We start from the raw sequence: 16,253 nt of genomic DNA on the forward strand, positions 1-16,253 counted from the left end.
TATCTCCTGAAACTCCTCATTAGCCTTCCTGGCTTTAATTTTCTTCCTAGCATCTGCTACACTCCTTATTTTACACCTGTTGTTTTTTTTTTTTTTTTGCCTCCACCTCTTTAGCTTGCAAGTCCTGGAAAGAATGATTCACCTCAGCTCTTTGTAGATAACCTGGTACATAACTGGTGCTTACTTAATATTTATTCAAAGAATCAGTGAATTAATCTATAAAATGAGGTTAATATTAACACCTGCTTCATAGAGTTGTAGACATTTCAATACATTGTGTGTTAATGTATGCAAAACACTGACAACAGTACTTAGTACATAGTAAATGTTCAGTAGTTTTTAGCTGTTATTAATACTCTCGAGGAAGTTTGTTAATAAAATCATAGGTATTCATTCTAGAACAAATCTCTCTTTGAAATTCTTTTCCTTTTAGCCAATGAACTTGTAGCATTGTAGCATCCCTTTTCATTTGCTAAACTAGAAGACATCATTACTAAAAACTTCCCAGCTTCCTGAGGGTAACTTGTGGTTCTTTTTCTTATTCTTTCCAAGGGCAGTGATCTTGCATTAGGCATTCCAGAAGGATCCTGTTCTTGTCCTACTAGTATCTTCCCTTCTTTCCTTTTAGCCATTGAGTCATTTACCAAGTCTAGTGACTCTGTTGGCTGCTGAGCCATTGAGAAGATCAGATTAGCCATATGTGCCTTGTTCTTGCTTCTCTGTGTCTATCACTCTGTATTCTCCTGAAACACTGGGCTCTTTTGCTATGTGTAAATAACCTGTAATAAGTGAAAAAAAGTGAAAGTGTTAGTTGCTCAGTCATGTCTGACTCTTTGCAACCCCGTGGACTGTAGCCTGCCAGACTTCTCAGTCCATGGGATTCTCCAGGTAAGAATACTGGAGTGGGTAACCATTCCCTTCTCCAAGGGATCTTCCAACCCAGGGATCGAACCTAAGTCTCCTGCACTGCAGGCAGATTCTTTACTGTCTGAGCCACCAGGGAAGCCCACCTGTATGACACCAAAAATAGAAGCATTAAAATTGTCATTAATATGGATGTTTCCCTGAGTCTCAAAGAGAAGATCGTTACAGACAGATTCCTCACGAAGAGAGGTTGTCAGTTTTCCACTCTTGGTCCACTTCCTCTAATCTCATTTCCTTCAAGCATTTCCAATTAAAATATATTAATTCATCTATTTTAAAAATATTTTTGAGCACCTATCATGTGTTCCAACAACAAACAAGATAGTCAATTCTTCAGTCTCATAGAGTTTGAAGAAAAGACTGATTGAGCATTGTTTCCAGTGCCTAGAATATTCTTTCTCCTCTTCATCACTTTACATTTAAACCCTTCTGAGAATGCCAACCTGAATGCCTAGTCCTCAGTGATCTTTACCTAACAACTAACATGTGGTGTTGGTGTCAGTGTTCCTAGCTAGGTAAAGAAGCCAGATAAACAAAGTAATGTCTCTCTAATTAAATTACTAAAGCTTCTTAGGAGTAAAACAAATTCTAATAATTTTCTAAACAATATTGAAATTTCAAGGACCAGGAGAGCCTCATCATTTATTTTGCTAAATCTAAGATTTTGCTATTGAATTTACTACTTAGGGCTTTATTACATTATTCCTGGGTTAACTGTATCTACATTTAATTTTTTTAACCCTGTTTGATAAGAAGTAATATGGCTCAGTGGTAAAGAACCTGCCTGCCAATGCAGGAGTCATTGGTTCTATCCCTGGGTTGAGAAGATACCCTGGAGAAGGAAATGGCAATCCACTTCAATATTTTTGCTTGGGACATCCCAAAGACAGAGGAGTCTGGCAGGCCGTAGTCCATAGGATTGCAAAGTCAAACACAATTTAGCAACTAAACAATTTTCTTCACAGCTTTGAAACATTAGAAGAGGAATAAAATATTCTATTTGGCTGAACAACTTACGGTGGGAAAATAGTTTCTGGCTCACAGAATTTTAAAACTATATACAAATAGTTTTAAATGGTTGACAGAAATTCAGTAATCCAGCATTGAAAAGGGATTATAATTTTAAGTGCGTATTCAAAATAAAATGCAGTGTATGTGAAAATTTTGGTTGCAAAGAGCTGTTAGCATATAAAGGGCTATTATTTCACCTAATAGTATAAATACATATAAGACTGTCCCATTTTAGTTTTTCAAAAATATGCATTTGTATTCTTCAAAAAAAAAAAAAGACTGTAAGGTATATATATCAAAAGTTAGGGAGGGTTATCTCTAGGAAATAATATTATAAGTGATTTTATTTTCTTCTTTTTCTTTGTGTGTTCTAAATTATACATTGTTGCTGTTCAGTCACTCAGTGGTGTCTGACTCTGCAACCCCATAGACTGTAGCACGCCAGGCCTCCCTGTCCCTCAGCATCTCCCAGAGTTTGCCCAAGTTCATGTTCTATTGCATTGGTGATGCTTTCCAGCCATCTCATCCTCTGATGCCCTCTTCTCCTTCTGCCCTCAATCTTTCCCAGCATCAGGGACTTTTCCAATGAGTCAGCTGTTTGCATCAGATGACCAAAATACTGGAGCTTCAGCTTCAGCATCAGTCTTTCCAGTGAATATTCAGGGTTGATCTCCCTTAAGATTGACTGGTTTGATCTCTTTGCGGACTTTCAGGATTCTTCTCCAGCACCACAGTTTGAAGGCATCAATTCTTTGGCGTTCTGCCTTCTTTACAGTTCAGCTCTCACAACCATACATGACCACTAGGAAGACCATAGCCTTGACTACACAGACCTCTGTTGGCAGAGTAATGTCTCTGGTTTCCAGCACACTGTCTAGGTTTGTCATTGCTTTCCTACCAATAAGCACTCTGATTTTATGGTTGCGGTCACCATCCACAGTGATTTTGGAGCCCAAGAAGAGGAAATCTGTCACTACTTCCACCTCTTCCCCTTCTATTTGCCATGCAGTAATGGTGCTGGATGCCATGATCTTAGATTTTTTAATATTTAGTCATAAGCTGGCTTTTTCACTCTCCTTCACCCTCATCAAGTTCCTCTTCATTTTCGGCCATTAGAGTGGTATCATCCACATATCTGAGGTTGTTGATGTTTCTCCCGCTTATCTTGATTCCAGCTTGTAACTCATCCAGCCTGACATTTCTCATGATGTGCTGAGTATATAAGTTAAACAAACAGGGTGACAGTGGACAGCTCTTTCCTACTCCTTTCTCTACCTTGAACCAATCAGTTGTTCCATACAGGGTTCTAACTGTTACTTCTTGACCTGCATATAAGTTTCTCAGGAGACAGGTAAGATGGTCTGGTATTTCCATCTCTGTAAGAGCTTTCCACAGCTTGTCATGATCCACACAGTCAAAGGCTTTAGGATCACTACCTTGTCATGGTAAAGGGGCTTGCATAACTCAATGAAGCTATAAACCATGCCATGCAGGGCCACCCAAGACTACCAGGTCAAAGCAGAGAGTTCTGACAAAACCTGATCCACTGAAAGGGGGAATGGCAAACCACCTCAGTATACCTGCCATGAGAACCTCATGAACTGTATAAAAAGCAAAAAATTATCCACAATGAATATTTATTACTTATGTAAAAATACATAGATTTGATCTTGAAAAATAGAATTGCTGCTGTCCTCTTACCTAGTGAAAATGATGAATGATTTTTGTTGATGTTCATTTTTGTCTGATTGTTGGAAAAGTAATATTTGTGTTGTTCAGAATGTGTTCTCAGTCACGCAGTCGTGTCTGACCCTGCTACCCCATGGACTGTAGCCCACCAGGCTTCTCTGTCCATGGAATTTTCCAGGCAAGAATACTGGATTGCACTGCCATTTCCTACTCCAGGGAATCTTCCTGACCCGGGAATCAAACCTGCATCTCTTGCATCTCCTGCATTGGCAGGCGGATTCTTTACCACTGAGCCACCTGAGAAGCCCATATTATAAAGGATGAAGAAGAAAATTTTGAAAATAACTTTTATTCCTACCTCTCAAAAATAATCACTGTTAAAATAACAGTAATTTTTTCTTGCCCTGTTATATAAATGAAAGCATACTTATAGCTCTATATCATTTATGTATATGTATGATACATAAATATGTGTATATATCTACACACATGTAGGTATATATACTTTTATATTCAGTGAACATCATAACAAAAATTGTTTCATTCATTTGGAATGCTGCTCAAACCATACATTTCATGAATTTCTATTCAGATTAATCTGTTTTTTCTTTTACATAATTCTAAGAAAAGGCTAACAGAAAGAAACTGGTAAATTGCTAAATTTATCTGGGTTAAATGTACATTATCATGTACTAGGTATTTCAGTGGAATATTTTCTAAGACCACAAAAAGTCATTTCCCTACTCATGAATTGTAAATCCCTTGTATTATTTAGCATCTAAACCTGGAATGATCAATTTATACACAAAGTTTTATGGTAACCTGGACTTCAAAAATACAGCAACCAGAATAGAGTCAATACTTTACAGTGTCATTCATTAAAGGCAATAATCGAAAGTCTGATGGTCAGCTTTTGTTTGCAATCTTATTCAATAACTCTTGATTTTATTTCATTCTGGATACTCTGCTGAAAGGGATTATCATTAATATGTGTTAAACTTCTTCAGAGAGGATGTAATTAGGGTTTATTTCATTAACTGGCATTTCAATTCTTTCATCTAAGTGTTTCATATATCCAGTTGCAGGAAATAACAGTCGATAGCATTGTTGTTGTTTAATCACAAAGTTATGTCCAACTCTTTTTTGACCCCATGGATTGCGTAGCCCCTTAGGCTTCTCTGTCCTTGGCATTTCCCAGGCAAGAATACTGCAGTGGGTTGCCATTTCCTTCTCCAGGGGGTCTTCCTGACCCAGGAATTGAACCCTGGTCTCCTGTTTGGCAGGCAGATTCTTTACCACAGAGCCACCTGGGAAGCCTGTCGATAGACTAGGTAAGGCTAATATTACCTTAGCAACTCTCAGAAAAAGTATAAACAATGAAAATGTGCAGGAGAGCAGAGGCAAGCTTAGTGCTTTCTAAGCTTTGGTGATTTTCTCTAACTTTGTTCAGTTCCCGCCTTCAGGGTTATAATGATTGAAATACAGATGTACTTCCTTAAAACAGCCAGGCAAAGAGTGTGGTAGATAGAACAAAATACTGTCCTTCAGATACAAGCCACAACTCCACTCACCCCCAAATAAAAAACCAGGCATGGATTTATTTAATCATAAATCAAGCAACAAATATTTACATCTGCTATGCATATGAATACACAACATCTTATCACGATGTCTCAGTTCAGTTCAGTTCAGTTGCACAGTCATGTCGAACTCTTTGTGACCCCATGAATCACAGCACGCCAGGCCTCCCTGTACATCACCAGCTCCCGGAGTCCACCCAAACCCATGTCCATTGAGTCAGTGATGCCATCCAACCATCTCATCCTCTGTCGTCCCCTTCTCCTCCTGCCCTCAATCTTTCCCAGCATCAGGGTCTTTTCCAATGAGTCAGCTCTTCGCATCAGGTGGCCAAAGTATTGGAGTTTCAGCTTCAACATCTGTCCTTCCAATGAACACCCAGGACTGATCTCCTTTACAATGGACTGGTTGGATCTCCTAGCAGTCCAAGGGACTCTCAAGAGTCTTCTCCAACACCACAGTACAAAAGCACCAATTCTTCAGTGCTCAGCTTTCTTTGTAGTCCAGCTCTCACATCCATACATGGCCACTGGAAAAACCATAGCTTTGACTAGACGGACCTTTGTTGGCAAAGTAATGTCTCTGCTTTTTAATATGCTATCTAGGTTGGTCATAACTTTCCTTCCAAGGAGTAAGCATCTTCTAATTTCATGGCTGCAATCACCATCTGCAGTAATTTTGGAGCCCAGAAAAATAAAGTCAGCCACTGTTTCCACTGTTTCCCCATCTATCTGCCATGAAGTGATGGGACCGGATGCCATGATCTTAGTTTTCTGAATGTTGAGCTTTAAGCCAACTTTTTCACTCTCCTCTTTCACTTTCATCAAGAGGCTCTTTAGTTCTTCTTCACTTTCTGCCAGAAGGGTGGTGTCATCTGCATTTCTGAGGTTTTTGATATTTCTCCCAGCAATCCTGATTCCAGCTTGTGCTTCCTCTAGCACAGCGTTTCTCACAATGTACTCTGCATATAAGTTAAATAAGCAGGGTGACAATATACAGCCTTGACGGACTCCTTTTCCTATTTGGAACCAGTCCATTGTTCCATGTCCAGTTCTAACTGTTGCTTCCTGACCTGCTTACAGGTTTCTCAAGAGACAGGTCAGATGGTCTGGTATTCCCATCTCTTTCAGAATTTTCTACAGTTTATTGTGATCCACACAGTCAAAGGCTTTGGCATAGTCAATAAAGCAGAAATAGATGTTTTTCTGGAACTCTCTTGCTTTTTCGATGATGCAGCAGATGTTGGCAATTTGATCTCTGGTTCCTCTGCCTTTTCTAAAACCAGCTTGAACATCTGGGAGTTCACGGTTCACATCTTGCTGAAGCCTGGCTTGGAGAATTTTGAGCATTACTTTACTAGCGTGTGAGATGAGTGCAATTGTCAACTACCGCACAATTGCATTCATCTCACTATGTCTACTCATATAAATATTGAGCATGTGCTGTGTTAAAGGGGGCTTCCAGTGTGGCTCAGCTGGTAAAGAATCCACCTGCAATGTGGGAGACCTGGGTTTGATCCCTGGGTTGGGAAGATCCCCTGGAGAAGGGAAAGGCTACCCACTCCAGTATTCTGGCCTGGAGAATTCTATGGACTGTATAGTCCATGGGATCACAAAGAGTCAGATACGACTGTATGTACCAGAGATAGAAAGGGGTAAAAAGGACTAATTAATTGACCTCAAACAGTTGCATTCTAGATGGATGAACAAGAAACAAGGAAAAAGATAAATACACGATATGATTTCAGTTAGTGGCTCATGCTTTGTTAATGTTATGGAACAGTAGTATCACACCAAGGTACGAATTGTAAATGTACATCATTTTTCAAACTTCAGTGTGCATTCAAATCATTTAGGATCCTTTTAAAATGCAGATTATGATTCAGTAGGTCTAGGGTGGTGGCTAGAAGTACACATGTCTAATAAACTGCTGGTCTGAAGACAACAGTCTTGAGTTGCAAGATATAATATCATTTTTGTGTAGTTAGTTTGACTAAGAGGTAGGTAAGAAAATGTATCTTAAAGGAAGAGTGGGTAATGGGTGATGGACTATGAGAAGGGGAAAGGATAGGAAAAAGGAGAAAATATAATAAACAGAATAGAACAGAAATGCAGATAAAAATGGAACACACAGGCTACCAAAAACAGCATCTCCTTACATATTCTCTGTCTTAGAACTATTCCTGCTTGTTACAGACTAAAATAAAAAGACTAAAGTACTAAGAGTAAAATTAAATGTATACTGATGCCTACATTTGAGAGAACTGGTAGAGTTAGTGCAGTTTCAGTGCCAGGATAAATGTGCATATTTAAATAATGTAGATTTATCTTTTTATTATTGGAAACCAACATTTACTTGGTTATATTGAATATGTCTGTTTTTATATATATTTTTTAGGTAAGAAGTTTTATTATGATCATTATTATTTTTCTTTGGACATAAGCTTGAATGAAATATTCCTTATTTTGTGTCTTTTATAATGCCCCACAGACAACAAAGATTAAGATACCTGAGGACTAGGCTAAAAGGTTGGTAAAATTACATCTTTTTGCGCAGTTTATTTGTTTCCTTTACCTCTTAGAAAAATACCTGTTTACTTCCCTGAGTGACTGGGAATGTTATAGTCTTTGGTATGACATTAAAACTCCAGAAGAGCATGCTGGGATCTGTACTGCTTTAACCGTCCTTAATGGCATCAACTACATTATGATTAAAGAATAGTTTACTAAATTATAAATCTGTCCAAAATATGACGTTCACTGTTGAAATTCCAGAAATTTGTTGCAGTGCTTTCTGAATCATAGTTAGCCATACAAACTTAGAAAGATGGATTTATGATCTTTTGAAAATAAAAAAATTGCCTTTATTCAATTTGATATCAGAAATTAGAAAAAGAAGGAGACTAATATTGAGTGCCTATCCTAGGCCTGACACACAATACATTTTATTAAATGTAATCAAAACAATCCAACAAGGAAGTCATATACCCCATTAAACAATTGAGGAAATCGAAGCTTTTCTTCCAAGGTTGCAGGAGAAGACAGGAAGTTTTTTTTAGCAACAGACATATGTCTTCTATATTATTGCTTGCCTCTCTCTCTGTTCCCAAATTATTTATGATGAAAACTGAAACCTTGCTTTGTCTTTGACCTGTTGATAGATTTGAAGGGTCATTGGGTATTGAGCATTAACGTCTTTTTCCATCAGATCGCTATACTGAAAGCAGTGCAAGGATGATAGAAACAAAGGATTCTATCTTTTTTCAGTCTCCACTGAGTTTTGTTCAGTATCAGTTCAGTCGCTCAGTCGTGTCCAACTCTTTGCAACCCCTTGAACCGCAGCATGCCAGGCCTCCCTGTCCATCTCCAACTCCCGGAGTCCACCCAAGCCCGTGTCCATTGAGTTGGTGATGCCATCCAACCATCTCATCCTCTGTTGTCCCCTTCTTCTCCTGTCCTCAATCTTTCCCAGCATCAGGGTCTTTTCCTGTGATTCAGCTCTTCGCATCAGGTGGCCAAAGTATTGGAGTTTCAGCTTCAACATCAATCCTTCCAATGAACACCCAGGACTAATCTCCTTTATGATGGACTGGTTGGTTCTCCTTGAAGTCCAAGGCACGCTCAAGAGTCTTTTCCAACACATAGTTCAAAAGCATCAATTCTTCGGCGCTCAGCTTTCTTTATAGTCCAGCTCTCACATCCATACGTTACCACTGAAAAAACCATAGCCTTGACTAGACGGACCTTTGTTGGCAAAGTAATGTCTCTGCTTTTTAACATGCTGTCTAGGTTGGTCATAACTTTCCTTTCAAGGAGTAAGCGTCTTTTAATTTCATGGCTGCAGTCACCATCTGTAGTGATTTGGAGCCCAGAAAAATAAAGTCAGCCACTGTTCCCATTGTTTCCCCATCTATTTGCCATAAAGTGATGGGACTGGATACCATGATCTTAGTTTTCTGAATGTTGAGCTTTAAGCCAACTTTTTCACTCTCCCCTTTCATTTTCATCAAGAGGCTCTTTAGTTCTTCTTCACTTTCTGCCAGAAGGGTGGTGTCATCTGCATATCTGAGGTTATTTATATTTCTCCCAGCAATCCTGATTCCAGCTTGTGCTTACGCCAGCCCAGTGTTTCTCATGATGTACTCTGCATATAAGTTAAATAAGCAGGGTGACAATATACAGCCTCGACGTACTCCTTTTCCTATTTGGAACAGTCTGTTGTTCCATGTCCAGTTCTAATTGTTGCTTCCTGACCTGCATACAGGTTTCTCAAGAAATAGGTCAGATGGTCTGGTATTCCCAGCTCTTTAAGAATTTTCCACAGTTTATTGTGATCCACACAGTCAAAGGCTTTGGCATAGTCAATAAAGCAGAAATAGATGTTTTTCTGGAACTCTCTTGCTTTTTCGATGATCCAGCAGATGTTGGCAATTTGATCTCTGGTTCCTCTGCCTTTTCTAAAACCAGCTTGAACATCTGGAAGTTCACGGTTCACGTATTGCTGAAGCCTGGCTTGGAGAATCTTGAGCATTACTTTACTAGTGTGTGAGATGAGTGCAATTGTGCGGTAGTTCGAGCATTCTTTGGCATTGCCTTTTTTGGGGATTAGAATGAAAACTGACCTTTTCCAGTCCTGTGGCCACTGCTGAGTTTTCCAAATTTGCTGGCATATTGAGTGCAGCACTTACACAGCATCATCTTTCAGGATTTGAAATAGCTCAACTGGAATTCCATCACCTCCACTAGCTTTGTTCGTGGTGATGCTTTCTAAAGCCCACTTGACTTCACATTCCAGGATGTCTGGCTCTAGGTGAGTGATCACACCATCGTGGTTATCTGGGTCATGAAGATCTTTTTTGTACAGTTCTTCTGTGTATTCTTGCCACCTCTTCTTAATATCTTCTGCTTCTGTTAGTTCCCTACCATTTCTGTCCTTTATTGAGCCCATCTTTGCATGAAATATTCCCATGGTATCAATTATCAGAAAACCTGTCCTCATTCCAAATGAGGATTTAATCAATTGAGAAATAAAAACAAAAGATAAAAATACTACACTAAAGTTAATTTTTTAAAAAAAACAGTATTAAAAAGTTTCTATTTTGAAAAGCATTGGTATGTTTTAAAGATTAAATATATAATGATTTTTTGCAACTTAATTCATAGGGAAGTTTATTTTCTGATGCTTAACTATTTTATTATTTTGCTAAGTTTACAGTGTAATATTGGGTGCTAAAAAGTTATACAGAATGATCTTGCCTTAGGATATCTGTAATTTTCCTCTAGGATTATATTTATTTTAAAAGAGTAAAGACAAGTTAATTTCAGTTTTTAGTTTTGCAGATTGCTTAGATCACCTGAACATGAGATAATTTGTGGTAAGCTGGTTTATTTCATATATTATCTGAATAGCAGTGTTTCCTCCCCATTTTCCATCATCATACAGAAAGAAAATAATCTCTTCTGTAATTTCATTTGCATATTGTAGAGGAGGGGGTAAAGACATTTGCTCAATCTGTAATCTTGATCATTTTATTTCTGTATTTGAGGAATGTATATAGTTCAATCTATAAAACAAATATATTTTCAGTATAGAAAATCAGAATGGTTATTAAATATATTAGATATTAAAAATAACTGATATTATTAGTTATGTGTAAAATAAAATTGCTCATGACTCCATCAATCAGAAATAACCTCTATGTAGCTTGGATTTATATAGCTAGACTATTTGTATGCATTCAAAAATTTGTCTTGAATTTCCACCACATAGTTCTGAATATGTACACATATTAAAAGACTTTATGTTTTAGAGCAGTTTTAGGTTTACAGCAACTGAGAGGGAGATACAGAGATTTCCCATATAGTGTCTGCCCTGTCACCCCCAATGACATATATAGCCACCCCAATTATCATCACTCACCACAATGGTACATCTTTTTTACCATTTAAGAATGAGCCTACATTAACATACCATAATCCCTCAAAGTCCATAGTTTACCTTAGGGTATACTCTTGGTATTGTGCAATCTATGGGTTTGGACAAACGTATAATGATATGCATCCATCATTAATGGTATCATAAATAGGATTTTTACTGCACCCCAAATCTGAGCTCTTGCCTATTCACTCCTCTCCCTTCTATTCCAGACCCCTGGCAATCCCAGATCTTTTTCCTGTCTCTATAGTTTTGCCTTTTCCAGAATGTCATATAGTTGGAATCATACTATGTATGGCCTTTACAAAGTGGCTTCTTTCACTTAGTAATAAGCATTTAAGGTTTTTTCCCCATGTTTTTTCATTGTTTAATAGTTTACTTCACTTATTAGTGCTGAATAATATTTCCTTATATGGATTAACCACAGCTTATTAATTCATCTGCTGAAGAACATCTTGATTGCTCCCAAGTTTGGGCAATTATGAATAAAGCTTCTATAAATATATATATGTAGATTCTTGTGTGGACATAAGTTTTCCAGTTCATCTGAATAAATACCAAGGAGTGCATTTGTTAGACTGAATGATAAGAATATGTTTAGTTTTGTCAGAAACCACCAAAATGTCTTCCAAAATAGTTGTACCATTTGCATTTCCACCAGCGAGTGATGAGAGTTCTTATTCCAAATTCTTGGTAGCATTTGATATTCAGTGTTCCAAATTTTGGCCATTCTAATAGGTGTATAACAGGTGTATAGAGCTATTTCATTTTTATTTTAATTTGCATTTCCCTGATGACATACAAGTCGAGCATCTTTTTTTTTTTTTTAATAAATTTATTTATTTTACTTGGGGGCTAATTACAATATTGTAGTGGTTTTTGCCATACATTGACATAAATCAGCCATGGGTTTACATGTGTCCCCCATCCTGAACCCCCCTCCCACCTCCCTCCCCATCCCATCCCTCTGGGTCATCCCATTGCCCAAGCCCTGAGCATTTGTCTCATGCATCGAACCTGGAATGGTGTTCTGTTTCACATATGATAATATACATGTTTCAATGCTATTCTCTCAGAACGTCCCACCCTCACCTTCTCCCTCAGAGTCCAAAAGACTGTTCTATGCATCTGTGTCTCTTATTCTGTCTCACATATAGGGTTATCGTTACCATCTTTCAAATTCCATATATATGCATTAGTATACTGTATTGGTATTTTTCTTTCTGGCTTACTTCACTCTGTATAATGGGCTCCAGTTTCATCCATCTCAATAGAACTGATTCAAATGTAATCTTTTTAATGGCTGAGTAATATTCCATTGTGAATATGTACCACAGCTTCCTTATCCATTCGTCTGCTGATGGACATCTAGGTTGCTTCCATGTCCTGGCTATTGTAAACAGTGCTGCGATGAACATTGGGGTACACGTGTCTCTTTCCATTCTGGTTTCCTCGGTGTGTATGCCCAGTAGTGGGATTGCTGGGTCATATGGCAGTTCTATTCCCAGTTTTTTAAGGAATCTCCACACTGTTCTCCATAGTGGCTGTACTAGTTTGCATTCCCACCAACAGTGTAAGAGGGTTCCCTTTTCTCCACACCCTCTCCAACATTTATTGCTTGTAGACTTTTGGGTAGCAGCCATTCTGACGGGCGTGAAATGGTACCTCATTGTGGTTTTGATTTGCATTTCTCTAATAATAAGTGATGTTGAGCATCTTTCCATGTGTTTGTTAGCCATCTGTATATGTTCTTTGGAGAAATGTCTGTTTAGTTCTTTGGTACATTTTTTTGATTGGGTCGTTTATTTTTCTGAAATTGAGCTGCAGGAGTTGATTGTATATTTTTGAGATTAATTGTTTGTCTGTTGCTTCGTTTGCTATTTATCCCATTCTGAAGGCTGTCATTTCACCTTGCTTATGGTTTCCTTTGTTGTGCAGAAGCTTTTAATTTTAATTAGGTCCAATTTGTTTATTTTTGCTTTTATTTCCAATATTCTGGGAGGTGGGTCGTGGAGGATCCTGCTGTGATTTATGTCAGAGAGTGTTTTGCCTATGTTTTCCTCTAAGAGTTTTATAGTTTCTGGTCTTACATTTAGATCTTTAATCCATTTTGAGTTTATTTTTGCGTATGGTGTTAGGAAGTGTTCTAGTTTCATTCTTTTGCAAGTGGTTGACCAGTTTTCCCAGCACCACATGTTAAAGAGATTGTCTTTTCTCCGTTGTATATTCTTGCCTCCTTTGTCGAAGATAAGGTGTCCATAGGTGCGTGGATTTACCTCTGGGCTTTCTATTTTGTTCCATTGCTCAATATTTCTATCTTTGTGCCAGTACCATACTGTCTCGATGACTGTGGCTTTGTAGTAGAGCCTGAAGTCAGGCAGATTGATTCTTCCAGTTCCATTCTTCTTTCTCAAGATTGCTTTGGCTATTCGAGGTTTCTTATATTTCCATACAAATTGTGAAATGATTTGTTCTAGTTCTGTGAAAAATACCATTGGTAGCTTGATAGGGATTGCATTGAATCTATAGATTGCTTTGGGTAGTATACTCATTTTGACTATATTAATTCTTCCAATCCATGAACACAGTGTATTTCTCCATCTGTTTGTGTCCTCTTTGATTTCTTTCATCAGTGTTTTATAGTTTTCTATATATAAGTCTTTTGTTTCTTTAGGTAGATATATTCCTAAGTATTTTATTCTTTTTGTTTCAATGGTGAATGGTATTGTTTCCTTAATTTCTCTTTCTGTTTTCTCATTATTGGTGCATAGGAATGCAAGGGATTTCTGTGTGTTAATTTTATATCCTGCAACTTTACTATATTCATTGATTAGCTCTAGTAATTTTCTGGTAGAATCTTTAGGGTTTTCTATGTAGAGGATCATATCATCTGCAAACAGTGAGAGTTAAAGATGCCACAAAAAAAGAAAACTACAGGCCAATATCACTGATGAACATAGATGCAAAAATCCTTAATAAAATTCTAGCAAACAGAATCCAACATCATATTAAAAAGATCATACATCATGACCAAGTGGGCTTTATCCCGGGAATGCAAGGTTTCTTTAACATCTGCAAATCAATCAATGTAATACACCACATTAACAAATTGAAAGATAAAAACCATATGATTATCTCAATAGATGCAGAAAAAGCCTTTGACAAAATTCAACATCCATTTATGATAAAAACCCTCCAGAAAGCAGGAATAGAAGGAACATAGCTCAACATAGTAAAAGCTATATATGACAAACCCACAGCAAACATTATCCTCAATGGTGAAAAGTTGAAAGCATTTCCCCTAAAGTCAGGAACAAGGCAAGGATGCCCACTTTCACCACTACTATTCAACATAGTTTTGGAAGTTTTGGCCACAGCAATCAGAGCTGAAAAAGAAATAAAAGGAATACAGATAGGAAAAGAAGAAGTAAGTGGAGCATCTTTTCATATGCCTATTTTCTACCTATATATCTTCTTTGGTGAGATATTTAAGAACTTTGATTTTAAATTGATTTGGTTGTTTTCTTAATTGTTGAATTTGAGTTCTTTATAAATTTTGGAAAACAGTCCTTTTCTAAATGTGTCTTTTACAAATATCTTCTCCAAATCTATGGCTTATCTTCTAATTCTCTAGACATTGTCTTTTGCAGACATGTTTTTCATTTTAATGAAGTCCAGCTTATGAATTATTTCTTTCATGGATCATAACTTCAGTGTTGTGTCTAAAAATGCATCATCATACCCAAAGTCATCTAGGTTTTTTCTTCTGTTATTAATGTCTTCTAGTTTTATAATTTCATATACATTTATGTCTAGGATCCAGTTTTAGTTAATTTTTGTGATTGTTGTAAGGTTTGTATCTTGATGCTTTTTTTTTGCATATGAATATTTAGTCATTCCATCACCATTTGTTGAAGTGACTTTTTTTGCCTCATTGTATTGGTTTTTTCCCTTGCTCAAAGATGAGTTAACCATGTTTATGTGATTCTATTTCTTGGCTCTTGATTGTGTTCCGTTGTACTGTTTGATTATTCTTTTCCCAAGACCACACTGTCTTGATCACTGTAGCTTTATAGTACGTATTGAAGTAGTGTAGTGTCAGTCTTCCAACACTGTTCTTCACCTTCAACACTGTTCTCCACCTGCTCTGGATCTCTTACCTCTCCATTTAAACTTTAGAATCAATTTGTCCATATCTGTAATTTTCTGATATTTTTATTGTGATTGAATTGAATCTATAGAGAAAATTGGGAGGAACAGACATCTTGACACTGTTGAGTTTTTCTATCCATGAACGTAGAATATCTTTCCATTTACTTAGTTCTTACTTGATTTTTGTTATCAGAGTTTTGTGGTTTTCATCATATTGATATTGTACATATTTTGTTAGATTTATACCTAAGTATTTAATTTTGAGGAGGGACAAAGAAAAAGCTAGAGGGACTATTGTAAGTGGTATTCCATTTTTAACTTCCAATTCCACTTGTTTATTGTTAGTATGACATTTTCCTCAGGAAAAAATATTGAAAAATTTATTATCAGTGGACCTGCTCGAAAGAAAAGTTAAAAGAAGTTTTATAGTGACAAGAAAAGTAATATAGATCAGAAATTCAGATCTGTAGCATCAAAAAAGGAATAACTGAAGATAAAAATACAATATATATGTATATATATTTACTATTTGTGATTGATCTAGAAGGTAATAGTTTGTTCAAAATAATATCAACAATATATTCAATAATGTATGCTTATATAATATATGATATGAAGTTTGCATATATATGCTTGTGTATGTTTATATATAATGACATAAATGAAAGCAGTAATATAAAGTATAGGAGGGAGGAGTAGTCATTTTATTATTATAAGGTACTAAAACTATCTATAAAGTGGTACAGTGTTATTTGAAAGTGTACTTGGATTAGTTGTAAATGCATACTGCAAACTCTAGGATAACCACTAAAAACGTTTTTGAGTATGACTGATATGCTAAATAAAAAAGAAGAAAAATGGAATCATATAAAATGTTCAATAAAACACAATGGCAGAAAAACAGTTGAAGAGAAAACAGGAAAAAAGAACAAGGTAATAAAAACAGAAAACAAATGCTTTCTCCC

General features: G+C 36.8%; 1 protein-coding gene across 2 annotated transcripts in view; it reads left to right on the forward strand.

Moving 5' to 3' along the window:
* The window catches only part of BANK1 (B cell scaffold protein with ankyrin repeats 1), a 320,374-nt gene that overhangs the window by 71,547 nt on the left and 232,574 nt on the right, over window positions 1-16,253 (forward strand). The gene's annotated exons all lie outside the window — the stretch shown is intronic.

The sequence above is a fragment of the Giraffa tippelskirchi genome, chromosome 1 (assembly GCF_054371585.1).
Source record: "Giraffa tippelskirchi isolate mGirTip1 chromosome 1, T2T-mGirTip1v1.2.pri, whole genome shotgun sequence".
Classification (NCBI taxonomy): domain Eukaryota; kingdom Metazoa; phylum Chordata; class Mammalia; order Artiodactyla; family Giraffidae; genus Giraffa; species Giraffa tippelskirchi.